General features: G+C 33.9%; 1 pseudogene; it reads left to right on the top strand.

Annotated features, from left to right (window-relative positions):
* Nucleotides 1–11,239: 11,239 nt before the first annotated feature.
* LOC142619091 (zinc finger BED domain-containing protein RICESLEEPER 2-like) lies at nucleotides 11,240–14,523 on the top strand (annotated as a pseudogene).
* The last annotated feature ends 358 nt before the right edge of the window (nucleotides 14,524–14,881 follow it).

The following is a 14,881-nucleotide window of genomic DNA, read 5'->3' as shown; positions in this document are numbered from 1 at the left end:
GAGCAGGGAAAGAAAAAAGAGTTAATGAATCTTGTTGACATACCTGATTTTGATAATTTTGGCTTAATATTAAATTATCAAAATCTGACCCAACCCAACTGTTTGCCATGTCTAGTGCCTATAAGGTGGCTGTCACGTCACACTATCCCCCAAACTGAACACAAGTGAGACATCAAATAACCATATCCATCAGACCTTTTGAAAAAGCTTATGGAACCTCAATGTGCCAAACAAAGTCCAATCTTTTGCATGGAGGACCTACAAAAATATCCCCCCATAAACGTAATCTATGTCATCAAAGAATTATTGATGTTTGTTTATTTAGACCTTTGAACACAGATTGTTTAATCTAATTAATTAACTAATTTGTTACTTAGGTTTATTATTCAGATCTAGGTTAAACAATAACAATCATATCACAAAAGCGGAAAAGTAAAGAAGACAAGCGATATGATGACCCAAGAAAACTATTGAAACAATTCATTTTTAAAATAAAAAACCTGGGGGAGGATTTAGCCTAAACAATCCACAAGGCAACAAATTCACTAAATAGAATGAAAGTGTTTACAATAGATTTTTCCCTAAATCTGATGCTACCTGTTGTAGTACTTACTCAAGTGACCACACGCAACTACAAATCCACAAATGCTTCTATCTGAATTTGTTGCACACAAACTCTCCAGTTTGTGACTTTAAAATCCCACTCAAAACTTTAGATCATCAGCAGCAGTTGATCTTGTATGCAGCAACTTATCTCCACCAGTTCTTGTGTTTGGATCTTCTTTCCGGTAGATGCTTGTTGAGTTAGAACGTTACAGAACCTACAAATCTCACAGGAGTAACTCACAAGACTTCACCAGCCTTTTGAAATGTGAATTAGGGTTTTCCTTTTATACCTAGTAGTGTTGGACTCAAACTCTAAATGTTTCGCAGGTTTCTGGGCTTGATTTAAAATTTGCAAAAAATGATTTTAAATTGGTGAAACCTTTTTCTTGATCGGTCGAGCCTTGTAGTTTCTGAATTCTTCTTTTTGTAGCTTGACTGTTCTTGAATCTTGACTTTGACCAATTTAAGCAATGTTTAAAACTATTCTAAACCATAATGTCTTATACTAGACATGTTTTTGTACTCGGTTTGCCAACATACATAAAATTAGAACCTAAACATTTATTCCTACATATTTAGAACCTAACAATTTATGACCCCATCTATGAGACATGTGGTGCAGCAGACGAGAATGGAGGACATCTCTTCTAGGACTGTGACAAAGCCTTTGAAGTTTGGAAGCTATCTAGTATTCTGTTTGATACACATAGGGCTCGTGGCCTGGTGTTTGAAAACTTGCAGTGGCATATCAAGTTTATTCAGCATTTGAGTAATGAGCTAATCGGCTTGATCATCACAATTACCTGGAGTATGTGGTTCAACGGAATTCAAACTAGACAAGGTAAGTCTTGGCAACAAGGTTCAGCTATTCTACACATTGCAAGGTTTCTACTAAATGAATTTCATACAACAAATTTCAAGATGACACAACCCGTATACTATGAGAATATGCAGTGGGTTCCTCCAAGAGCACCATGGTACAAAATAAATGTTGATGGTGTGGTTTGCATTTCACTACGATCTTCAAGTACGGGGGGTAGTGATATGAGACTGTTTGGACATATGTGAGACTTGTTTCAAATATATGTTATATAAATTGGTTAATCCTTTGACAAAACACATTTTACTTGTAATTGGGTAAATCTAAAGTGGGTTTAGTACTTCAAGGAACAAGAGTTCAAGTTTAGTAGTGAAGGCATGCAAATCTGTCCAAGAAACAAATGAAGAAGTGTTGTTTATTAAAGCTCAATAGATATCTCGACAAATCATATCTATCGAGGTTTAATGCTGATGCTCGACAGAAGTTGTATCTATCGAGAATTACGAAATTCATATTTCCAGATCTGATTTCACACATATCCATGTGTATTTGTGTAGGGTTTCTTTTCTCACAACCCTAGACATATATAAGGATTATTTTTAAGGGCCATCAAAGATGATGCAACTTGATGCAAAGTCATTATGCATGCAAATTGTGACCGAAGATAGAATTTGCCCTAGTTCCTCGTATGCTCTCTAGAAGCTACTGCATCTTTCCGCCAAGGATTTTGTGACCAAGAAGCTTCCTGATCTTCATTATTAGATGAACTAAAGAACTTTGCAGCCACCATCTTCCTCAAGTTGGTGTGTTAGTCACGTACTGGGATCCGTGCATCATTGGTTAGTCACATACTGGGATTCGTGCATTGAACGGAGAGATTGCCGCTACATTACAAGTCCAATTGGGTATTAGGGTAAGGGTTCAACTGTATGTTGGTATTAGGTACTGGGATTCCTTTTACTTGTAATCGCTTGTTTTGATAATAGTGGATTCTTGGGAGTGGTGACCTTAAATTCACCCAGTGAGGTTTTGCCTCAGTAGTTTTCCTCATTCGTAAACAAATCACCTATGTCAAATTTATTTTCTGTTGCATTTAACTTAGTTGGTGATTTGTTTGTGCTACCATGCTTATTGCTTGTAATTGAATCTAGTTAATTTCACTTGGCTAATTAATTTGATTAAGTTACCAAAAGGGTCAATACATTCTTGGCCTATCAGAGACCATAAAGGAAGGCTCGAGGTAGTGATAAGCAAGAATTTCAGTAGACCTTTTGGACCATTGAGGCCGAAGCTAAAGCTCCAAAGGAGGGTGTTCTCTTTGATTGGGACATGGGTATTTGGGGAGGGTGTCCTCTTTGCTTGGGACATGGGTATTTGTGATGTAGGACACGATTTGATTTTTAAATTTTGTAATTATTAAATTATAGTATTTTTATGTAATTTTTGTTATTTTAGGTTTAGATTATTTATTTATTTCTTTTTAGGTGCTTTTAATGCGGTTTAGTCAGATTAGGGTTTTATATGCTTTCATAGCTGTCTTAGGGTTTCTAGTTGCCGTAGATTTTGTTTTTACTATTTAAATGCATTGTAGCCTCCAAAGGCAATTAAGTTTTTAGACTTTTATCAATAAACATAGACGTTTTATCAAATTTTCTTCTGGTGGATTCCAATTTTTATTTCTTTGTAGATTCAGTGAAACCCCTCATGAATTCAAGGTTTACTATCCAAAAACTAACAGTTTACTATCCATCAAAGAGAGTATTGTGTGTGCTTTCTTCAAGCTTTCGCGACGTCAGTTGGTATCAAAGTCTTGACTTACCCTGGTCTGATGGCTAACCGGTGAGATGGTGACCACCACAACAATGACGGCGGTGACGACGTTAACAACCCTGTCCTCACTAGGGTTGAGTTCCTTAATTTTCATGATGAGAATCACCAATTTTGTGAAAAGAGTCCACATTTTATAGGTTAAATCAAGAAAAATATTGCTACTCTTCTTGCTAGAAAATCATCTCATAATAACAATGATCAATCTATTCAAAGATGCACTCCTAACTACAAGAAAATTACAATCTTCAATGGAGATATGTGTAATTTTGATTTTATTGATTGGCTTCTTGATTTGGAAGAGTATTTTAATTTTTGGAAGATTTGTGATGAAGAAAAAGTGCGGCTTGCATCTAATAAATTGGACGATAAAGTAGATGAATTGTGGGAAGACAATCAAATTGAAAGAAAGCGATGAGGTAAGCATCCAATCCGCTCTTTGCAAAAAATGAAAAGAGTATTAATTGATTTATGGTTTCGTAATGACTATTATGATATACTAGATTATACAAGTGTTGATTATAAATCTGTATATTCATATGAAAAGCAATATGTTCAAAACTTGAAAGGTCAACCATAAAACCAAAATTATCACAGCCAAGTACATGTGTCAAGTAAATGAAAGAGTTTGAGGGTTGAGAAGAAGCAGCCTATTTCTAAAGAAAATTTTGAAGTAGATCAAGACTTACAACAAGTTATTGAATTGAAGATTGAGGATACCACTTGTCAAAAGTTTGATGAAGATGTCAAAGAAAAGAATGTTGAGTTGATTGTGGATAATAACATAAATCAAGAGATAGTAATTATTGAGAATGTTGAGGAAGATCCAATTGAGGTTATATATGAGGATGAGTCCACAACTCACAATCCTCCGGTTTTGGTTGATTTTTTGAAGATGGCTACACGATATGTTGATTTTCTAGGAGTAGAAATTTTAATTTTATTATCAGTCCTTTTGTTGATTGATGTTGCAAATAAATTGAAGGTAGATGAGAAGAAATTTTATGGTACACTTTATGAAAGATTCAAGTTTTAGAACCAAATTAAGTTATTAAAACATTCAAAGTATTTGTTTATTTGGAGCAGGACATTTCAGATTTCAACTATCAACGCAAGGATGAGTTCTTTTTTCTAGTGGAAGGGTCTAATGTAGGATACAATTTGGTTTTAAAATTTTTGTAACTATTTAATTATAGTATTTTTATGTAATTTTTGTTATTTTAGGTTTAGATTATTCATTTCCTTCTTTTTAGGTGCTTTTAATGTTGTTTAGTCAAATTAGGGTTTTATATGCTTTCGTAGCCGTCTTAGGGTTTCTAGTTGCCCGAGATTTTGTTTTTACTATTTAAACATATTGTAGCCTCCAAATGCAATTCAGTTTTTAGACTATTATCAATAAACACAGACATTTTGTCAAATTTTCTTCTAGTGGATTCCAGTTTTTATCTCATTATGGATTCAAGGAAACCCCTCGTGGATTCGATGTTTACTATCCAGAAACTAACAATATAATTTCTGTCCATCAAAGAGAGCATCGTATGTCCTTTCTTCAGGCTTCCGTGACAACAATTTGGGCTGCAGTCTTTGAGTGTGATTGCAGAATTGTTTTCGAAGCTTTGACAAACAATAGTGAACTTTCAGTTACTCTGGTCAACATTATCATGACGATTCAACAGAAGCTACAAGAGTTCAGGATGGTACAAGTATGCCATGTAAAGCGACAACGGAATCAGCAGTGGCAGTTCTAGGAATTTTTTTTAACGTGGTCATTAAGAAACTTAAATTATACAAAATCTAATAAAAAGAGAGTTTCATATAATGGCAAAAAAAAAAAAAAAAAACACAGATACATAAAGTACTACAATTTCCTTCTACAAATTTTCTTGTTTTGAAATTGTTGTATAATATTCTCATTATGAATGCTGCAAGCTACATCTCTTTCAAAATTTTAGATAAATAAAATTTTTCTTGGTCCTTTATTTTTTTTTTGTAAAGACATTATATATATTGTTAAGAGGATCAAAGTTTAAGAGCAAAATTTGACTAAAAACTTAGTTATAGCATAAGGCTACAACTCTCACTAAACAAATTAACATAGTTACATATTTTGAAAATCTAACCAATGAATTACATGTTATTTATATTTTTAAAAGACATATCAAATTTCATGCCAATTAGATGTTATTTATTATTTAATCCATAAACTTATTTTTTATTTATAAATTTAGACTAAAGAAAGTCAAAATGTAAACATTTGATTGATGGCATAACTATTGATCTTTGATATTCTTGAAATTTTGCATGTATGGAGGACATAAGAAAAAAATGTAATCCAATAGTGCATTTTGTCAAAATTCACATCCAACAAAAAAAATTGAGTGGAATTGTAACCTTAGTCTACAATACTATCTTTAAGTTTGTTGCCAAACTTTGTCCAAAGTTTAATTATGTTGGGCCTAAACAATTTAGAATGCTCACAAATTTTTTTTAAGGATAAAAAAATCATAAATTTTTAAAATTTATACATAATATTTTTTTTCAAGTCAAAGTGGTCTTGTGACCACCCTGGACACAATGTAGAGCTGCCCTTGGGATCGGCTAACCTATTTTTTGGCTCAATATGCCAAAGGTATAGCTAATTATGTAGTATGGAATTATGGATAAAGGAAAATCTAAGTATACTTGAGTCCACGTTGGCTCATGATGTATTAAATTTCTCTCTTTCTTAACAACTTCTTATCAAAAATAAAAAAATAAAAAACTATTCAGAGAACCCACATTCTCTACCCAAACATGTACCACCGGTTAATTTAAGACATGTTTCTTAATTTTTTTTTCTTTCTATTTTTAATACTGCTAATGTCACACGCAAGACTTTTTAATGCCCTTAACATGACCCTTTCAATAATCACTATTCTACAACATCTTGCACCAAATCCCCGAAATTAGAACCTGAACTCTCTCTTTGAAGAGGACTAGCCAGTGGCGGCGCCACATACATTTCAGGGTGTTCCTAGGAACACCCTGAACTGGAAATTTTATATATATATATATATATATATATATATATATAATTAAAAAAAATTATTTGTTTACCCTTAAAAAAAATAAAGAACACCCTCAATCAAAGTTAGGAACACCCTGAAAGAAAAAAAATTTATTTGTTCTACTTGCAAGAAAAAAAAAAGCCAAAAAAAAAAATTTGAACTAAATTCTGAAAAAATAAAATAAAATAAAATAAAAACAATGCAAGCGGCAAGCCTACAGATTCACACAAAAAAAAAACAACGGACGGCAAGCCCAACAGATGGTAACAAACCCAGTAACCCACAAATTCTCAAAAAAGAAAAAAGAAAGAAAAAAAAAAAAAAAAACCTAACCTAATATACTGAAATCAAATCAGGCCTCAAAACACTTCACACTTCACAGACGCAAGAAACTTCACAAAGACACAGATGCAACAACGGAATGGAACGAAGGACGGGCCGACGAACGGACAATGGAACGGAACTTCACAAAGACATAGGCATAAACTTCCGAGATCGCCACATCGGGCCGGCTCAAACTTGATCTCCCATTCAAACGGAAGCTACATCTCGACGTGCTGCCCTGCCTGCCCAATCGGTCTTCCTCAATTCCTCGCCTCGCCACTGTGCCCGACAGCACCGCCCCTCAGGTATTTCATCTCTGTGACTCTGTTTCAGTCCTCACTGTCCTCTGCTCTTTATCTGAAGAGGGAAGAATGATTGAATGAAAGTGAAAAAATGAGACTCTGTCTCTGTCTCTGTCTCAGACTCTCTCTTCTCTCTTTAAGACTGAACTGAGAGCTGTGATTTTCTTTTTTTTCTTTTTTTGCGATTGTCATTTATCTGCTTTTTCCTTTGCCTAGTTTACTTTATAAATTTTTATTAATATTTGCCCTATTTTTGGAGTTATCCGTTGGTGTTATGTTGCTGTGGGGAGATAAATTAATTGTGTTTTAGTGTTGGTGTTGGTGTTTTTTTTTTGCCATGGGGCATTGGGACTTGTTGGTTGAATGGGGGCATAGGACCGGGGTAAATGCACATGGGTGTGTGGCTGTGTGCTAGTGCAATAGTGTAACTAATAATTAATAAACAATCATTTAATTAACCAATAATTTATTAGAGGAAGCAACTAATGAACAATAATTAATAAAGATAAATCAATTAAATTATGTTACTCTGTTTGGCTAAACAACAATTAATAATTTTATAATTAATGAAACAACAATATAACAAATTATAGTTTATAAAAGACAAACAAATTAATGAAACAACTAAACAACAATAATTAATAATTTTATTAATATTTCAAATGAACTTATAGTTAATTGTTTATTCTTTTGCTAGAATTATGGACAAATATTTGATAAGAAAACCACGTACCTAAAAAACAATTTCTGGGAAAAATTTTTAGGAACATCCTAGAAAAAATTCCTGGAGCCACCACTGGGACTAGCTAGTAGCTACAGAGTAGAGCACTTGAACTAACAGCCTAGATGCATGCATCTTCATTGAGTCCTCATGATATACTTTGCATCGGAAAATTGGAGTTACAGTTTAGTTTTTGATACCTCACTGCTTTAGCTATTATACTCCCTATTTCCTAGTAAAAGATCTTGTCCTTAGATTTGTTCCTAGCTATGAGATCTATATGTGTTTATCTTTTCCTAGTTCTGATTTGTCAATGTATCTTCTAGGTTTTGCTATCGAATGTCAATTTTTTTTTAAAATTTTTTTTTTCTTTAAACCTTACTGCCAGCAATATTCCTTTGAAATCAATGCGAATTAAGGGAGATGATCTAGGGAAGTTTAGGCAATTGGATGAGATATTCTTCATTAGCAACTATCTTGGATATCAACTTTTATTGTCTATCACAGAGAATTCTAGTTAAAATACTAAGTTCCTTTAGGTTAATGTGAAAGTGTCTCCATAGACTTCAAGAACAAAGGATAAGTGATTTGGAAAGATAATTGAATTTTGTTTTGATTGTATTTTGGTATAATATAGATGTTGTAATATGTGGTTCTTTAAAGTCTGACTCTATGTGCATGATTGTGGTTTTTTTTTTTTTAATTAAAAAAAAAAAGAGAGGAAAAAACCTTATTTTAAGGGTTGGGAGACCCTAAAAAAAAGATAGTGCGGTACTTTTTTTTTTTCAAGGGTCATGTAGGCGGTCCAAATTTTCATTTCAAGGGTCACATATAGACTGTAGAAATTTTTGTTTCGAGGGCATTTGTTTCAAAGTTAATCAAGGGTCACCTAGACCCTCAAAATAATATTTTTTGAGGGCCTTTTATACTTTGTCCAAGGGTGTTAACCCTCGAAAAAAACCAACTTTGTGTGCAGGAGCTTGAGTACCAAATACATTTTCAAGTTGGTACCTTAATTCTACGCCTAAGGTCTAGTTCAAGTTAGAACTTTATGTAGGGGTCAAAAGAGCAATTCTTGGACCTAAATTTAGTGGTTAATTCATTTTTTTGCCATAATCTTGAGTTAGTGTGGTGCATTCCCAAATAGGATAAAACTTAGGTAATATTTCTTAAGTTCTCCTCTTAAGAATGTTTGTTTGGAGGTGAAATAGGATGGATGGAAAACTTTGGAGAGAAAATAAAAAAAAAATAACTTTTTTTGAGTGTATTTGGTTGGTTGGGGAGGAAAGAGAATAAATGGTGGGGCCTAGGTGTTTTCTCCCCAGGCCCACCAAAAAATTCTCTCTCTAAAATGGAAAGAAAACTAAATTGCTTTTTAAAAAATGTTGCTCCAGCTATACTTTTACACTATGCCGCAACAACCAAGTTGTTTGTTTCTTTTTTTTCCTTTGTCTTTTTCACTCTTTATAACGTGTTCAACTTTAATATAATATAATATAATAACAAGTAAAAATAATATAATATAATATGTATGATGTGTAAATTTTTTAAAATATTATTTTAATAATGTTAACTAATAATAAGTACTATATTTATTATTTAATGAGTATAATATAAATTATTTCTTACATATTATGTAATAAGGGTATAAGAGTAGATTTACATAAACTACATTTTCTATCCTCTTACTTTTCTCCTCAACCAAACAAATAAGCTTTCCATCCCTCCATTTTTCCATCCCTCCAACCAAACATACATGAGGGAAAATTAAATCTTTTCTATCCTCTCACTTTTCTATCCTCCCACTTTTCTATCTTTCGAACCAAACAAATCCTAAGATTCAACCAATTTGAGATGCGTTTTTTTTTTCTTTTTCTATTTTAATACTGCTAAGGTCATGCGCAAGACTTTTTAATAATGTTAACATGACCCCTTTCTATAATCACTATTTTCTACAACATCTTAGACCAAATCCTTGAAATTATAACCTGAATTCTCTCTTTAAAGAGGACTAGCTAGTAGCTAGAGTAGAGCACTCGAACTAATAGCCTTGATTAGGGTTGTCCAGTGGGTCCAGGACCCAACCAAACCGATCGAATCCGAATGACCCAAAGCCCAACGGGTCGACCCGAAGCCCAGGATCGATCGGGTTCAGGTCCTTCTCTAAGAAAACCTGAATATTCAGTTTAGGTAGCGGGTTAAGGGTTTAAAAACCTGTATAACCCGACCCGACCAAAAGTTTTAGAGTAAATATATACATATATATATATATATATCTCAGTTATTTTGAGGTGAGCACGTGAGATTGAAGATGATAAGACTAAAGCACTATCGAATTATTGAGAACTACACACATCTAGACTTACACACAAAAGCAAAAATCAAATCAGCAAAGTAAAAATTAAATCATCAAAGCAAAAATTAAATCACCAGAAGTTTAGAGAGGCTAAAATTGAAATGGAAATTAGTCTTCCACAGTTTCAGACGCAAAGCCTTAGTCTTCAATGCCATCTCAAACTTCTCACTGTTCTCAGTATGTCACTCTCTCATAAATTAGAATCTCAGTCTCCGTTCTCTCTACTCTCAATCTCAAGTCTCTCTAGTCTCAACCCTTCACTTCATACCCTCCACGGTCCACACTCCTTTCCAAACCCTAGATGTTGTTGCCGCTGCCTCATAACCACACTTACGGCTTCGCCTCACTTTCCACCATGGGTTAAGCCTTCTCGTGCTCTCGGTCTCAGCTTCTTAGTCTCAAGACTCTCAAGTATATTTTCTTCCTTTCACATCTATCTTTTTCTTTATTTTGAGATATGTGTTTTTCATCTTGTTCAATTTATTGAAAACTTAAAGATCATAGTTGTGAGAAATTGCTTAGCTGTACTACCACAGAGTTGCATGTGCTTGATTCCACTTCGAAACATAGTATCCAGTGTAGTCACTCTCTATACTTTTCTATTTGATTCAAAGATTAGGGAACCAAAATAGACCAAGTGATTGGATTCAAAGATGAAACCCTAATTGTCTTGATTTGATTTATTGGGTCAAAGATGAACCCACAATTTGAGTGTGCTCATTTGTGTTCTTTTTCTTTGTTTTTATCTTGTGTAGGCTAGACCGTGTGGTGGTCCTATTTGAATCTAACCAATTTTATTCCTTGTTTTGTTTTTGTTTTTTTTTTATTGAGAAATACACTTATATCTTCACTGTAAAAATTTAAAAAAAAAAAAAGATGAACCTCTAATTTTAAAAGATGAAATCCTAACATGTTTTTATTTTGTTTATTTGAATGTATGTTATTGCTAATTTGTTTGATTCATTTTGTTTTCCTAATTTAAATAATTGAAACCCTAATTTTAGACAGGAGTTGAAATTTGTTCAAGTAGGCTACTCTTTTTGCTTCCTCTTCAAGGTTGAATCCCTAACAGCTAAGGATTCTCTAAGGTATCATTTATCTTTAGTTGTTTCTCTTTTAACTTCTTGTTGTTTTTGTTGCTACTTTGACCTATCATTTTGTTTTTGTTTCTCTTTTAACTTGTGTGTGTTCTTGTTATGATAGTTTGCCAATGCATAAATTTGATGTCTTTAGGTTATGGAACCCTCTATTGATGCACCCCCTTCCCAAACAACACCTACTACCCAAGCTGAACCTACTGCCACTCCAACTAATTCTAAGGTTCCCCCACTTCCACCTAAAGGTAAAGGCAAGGTGTGAAATAATAGGAAAAAGTATACTGCTTGGGACCATTTTGAAAAAATAGATATTAGTGAGGGTCATTTTAAGGTTGTTTGTAATTATTGTCAAAAAAACTTATCTAACTGATAGGAAGGGGCATGGTACTACTAATTTATTAAATCATACGCCAGTTTGTTTTAAGAACCCTAATAGAGATGCACTTAAAGGGCAACAAACCTTAGCGTTTGAACCCAAAATGGATGGAGAGGAAGGGTTTCAGCTTGTACCAACAGCCTTTACTGTTGAGGCTGATAGGCACTCACTGAAATGGTTATAATAGATGAGTTGCCTTTTAGGTTTGTTGAAGGATATGGGTTTCAAAGATATTCGACAACCTTACAATCTAAGTTGTGAATTAGGAATATCCCATCTCGTTAAACTGTGGCTGGGGATATGATTGGCATTTATGGTGTTGAGAGAGAGAAACTAAGGGGGGCCTTGAAGGGTCGTAGGGTGTGTCTTACTACGGACACATGGACTAATATTCAAAATCTGAATTATATGTCTTTTACATGTCATTTTATTGATGATAATTGGAAGTTGCATAAGAGAATTCTGAATTTTTGTCAAGTTAAAGACGATAAGGGGGAAACTATAGATAGAAAGATTGAGATGTGTTTGTGTGAGTGGGGTATTAATGACATATTCACTTTAACAATGGACAATGCTAACTCAAATGGTGCCACCATTAAGTTTTTGCAAACTGTAACTAAAGATTGGAAGGGGACTATTTTAGAATATGAGTTCTTACACATGAGGTGTTATGCACATTGTTAGGACACGTGTGATTCAATGTTAGGAACATATGTCACTATTTTATGTAATTGGCTAATCCTTTGACAAAACGCACTTTACATGTAATTGGGTAGATCTAGGATGTGTTTAATACTTCAAGGAACAAGAATTCAAGTTCAAGTGTTAATGTCATGCAAGTCTATCCAAGATTCCAGTGTGAAAAGCTCTGTTCATTAAAACTCGACAGCTAGCATCTATCGAGCCTTGAAGAGCTGTTCCAGCTCGTGGCTCACAGCAGCTCGACAGATAGGGTATCTGTCGAGATTTATGAAACTCAGAATTTCTGGTCTGTTTTTTATTCAATCTTTGATTGTATATTTGGGCTTTCTTTTCTCACAACCCTAAATATATAAAAGAATTATTTTAAAGGTCGTTAAAGGAGATACGAGTTGCACAAGTGTTGAGCAAAGTTTGTTCATGCAAATTGTGACCAGAGACAAAATTTGCTTTAGTTCATCTTTCTTGTGAAGAACCTACTGTGTTTGTGCACCGTAGGGTTTTGTGACCAAAGAGCTTCTCGATCTTCATCGTGTGATGAACTGAAGAACTTTGTAGCCAAAAATCTTCTCTAGTTGGTGATCAAAGTCGCATACTGGGATCCGCACAATTGGTTAGTCATGTACTGGGAGTTGTGCAATACAAAGAGAGATTGTCACTATAGAATAAGTCCAATTGGGTATTGGGGTAAGGGTTCAACTGTAGGTTGGTATAAGGTACTGAGATTCCTTTACATGTAACTGCTTGTTGTGATAATAGTGAATTCTTGGGAGTGGTGACTTTAATATCACCCGGTGGGGTTTTTGCCTCGGAGATTTTTCCCATTCGTAAACAAATCACTGTGTCAATTTATTTTCCGCTACATACTTTAGTTAATTGGTGATTTGTTTGTGCTATCACGCGTTTGTATGTTAAATTGATTAATTAATAAACTTGGTTAATTAATCAATTAATTCATCACAAGGGGTCAATACATTCTTGGCCTATCACACATCCTAAATCTGATTGTGGGGGATGGTTTGAAAGAAATTGATGCACCCATTGTTAGGGTGCGTGAAGCTATGAGGTATGTGAAATCCTCACCAAATAGGAATCTGAATTTTATGGGTTTTGTGGAGAGATTAGGTATTGAGTCTAAGTCTCTTCTTTGTCTAGATGTACCAACTAGGTGGAATTCTACCTATCTCATGTTAGAAACCGTAGAAAAATTTGAGAAAGTGTTCATACAAATGGACTTTGAGGATGATAGTTATTTTTCATACTTTATGAACAAGGAGAATAGTGGTGGTATGGGATTTCCTAGTGGTATTGATTTCCAAAATGTTAGGACATTTGTGGGTTTTTTTGAAGCTTTTTTACAATGCAATGAAGAAGTTTTTATGTTCTTTGTAAGTTATTGCAAACACCTTTTTTGATGAGATGTTTGTCATTCAAGAGAATATTGCCCATTTAAGTAAATCTCAAAACCACCTCTTGAAAAACATGGCAACTAAAATGGAATCTAAGTTTGATAAGTATTGGGGGAAACGGGATAAAATTAATCATCTTTTGTATGTGGCTGTGGTTCTTGATCCAAGAAAGAAGTTGAGGTTTTGAAGTTTTCTTTTTCTGAAATTTATGGGAATGAAGTGGTTGATGAGATGATTGAATTGGTGAGGGGTACCTTGGTCAAGTTGTATGATTATTACTCTTGTGTTAATTCACCAAATGTACAAGTACTAAGTGGGAGTGAGAGGACACACATAGAAGGTGAGTCAATTGGTTGTACCGATCCATATGTGATGGTTAATTCTAGGTTTAAGCGTTTCTTGGAGGCCAAGTAGTCTATAGGGTGTAGTAATGAGATTGACAAATATTTGACTGAAAATTGTGAAAGTAGAAGGCGGGATGTGAAATTTAAGATATTGGGGTGGTGGAAGGCCAATTCAAACAGGTATCAAGTGTTGTCCAAACTGGCTAGGGATGTGTTGGCTGTACCTGTTTCTACTATTACTTCTGAGTCAGCATTTAGTACCGATGATGCATACTTGATCCATTTCGGAGTTCACTCTCTCCATTCATGGTTCAAAATCTTGTTTGTGCACAAGATTGGCTTCAAGCCTTGGTTCCAATTTCTTTTCTCAAATCAAATGATGAGTTAGAGGCCTTGGAAGATGAATTTCATGACTTAGGTAATATTTTAACTTCCAAACTTTTTGTCTATTAAATGATATTAAATATGTCTTATTCAAATGAAATTTAATCTAATAGCCTTCATTTCTTTCGTATTTCTAGTTATAAGTCAAGCAGCAGCAGGTGGTGGAAGTTCAAGATCAAGCAAAGGTATCTCAATTAGTGTTGATGACTAATCACTAATTGGGTAAGTTTCTGCCCTTACTATTATTTCTATTGAGTTTGGTTCTACACTCTCTATTGTTTTTGGTTATTACTATTCTGTATTTTTTTGTCTTGTCCTTAAATTTCTATTAAATATCTTTTTGCCCATTTTCTTGTAGCAGGAAGGACACATTTTGTATAGGAGGCAGATTTTTGGATACATTTTGGAAGCTCTTTTGGACATATTGCTTTTCTAACTTATAATTTATAAATCAACTCTTGCTTATAGGAAAGAAAACTTATTAAGTTTATAGGTTTTCTTTTCTATAAGTCATGGACTTAACTATAGAGTAGTTGCTCTTTAATGCTTTAGAAAAGCTATTTTTTGGA

This window comes from Castanea sativa, chromosome 12 (genome assembly GCF_040712315.1).
Source record: "Castanea sativa cultivar Marrone di Chiusa Pesio chromosome 12, ASM4071231v1".
In the NCBI taxonomy this organism is placed as follows: domain Eukaryota; kingdom Viridiplantae; phylum Streptophyta; class Magnoliopsida; order Fagales; family Fagaceae; genus Castanea; species Castanea sativa.
This window is presented reverse-complemented; position numbering and strand designations above follow the sequence as displayed.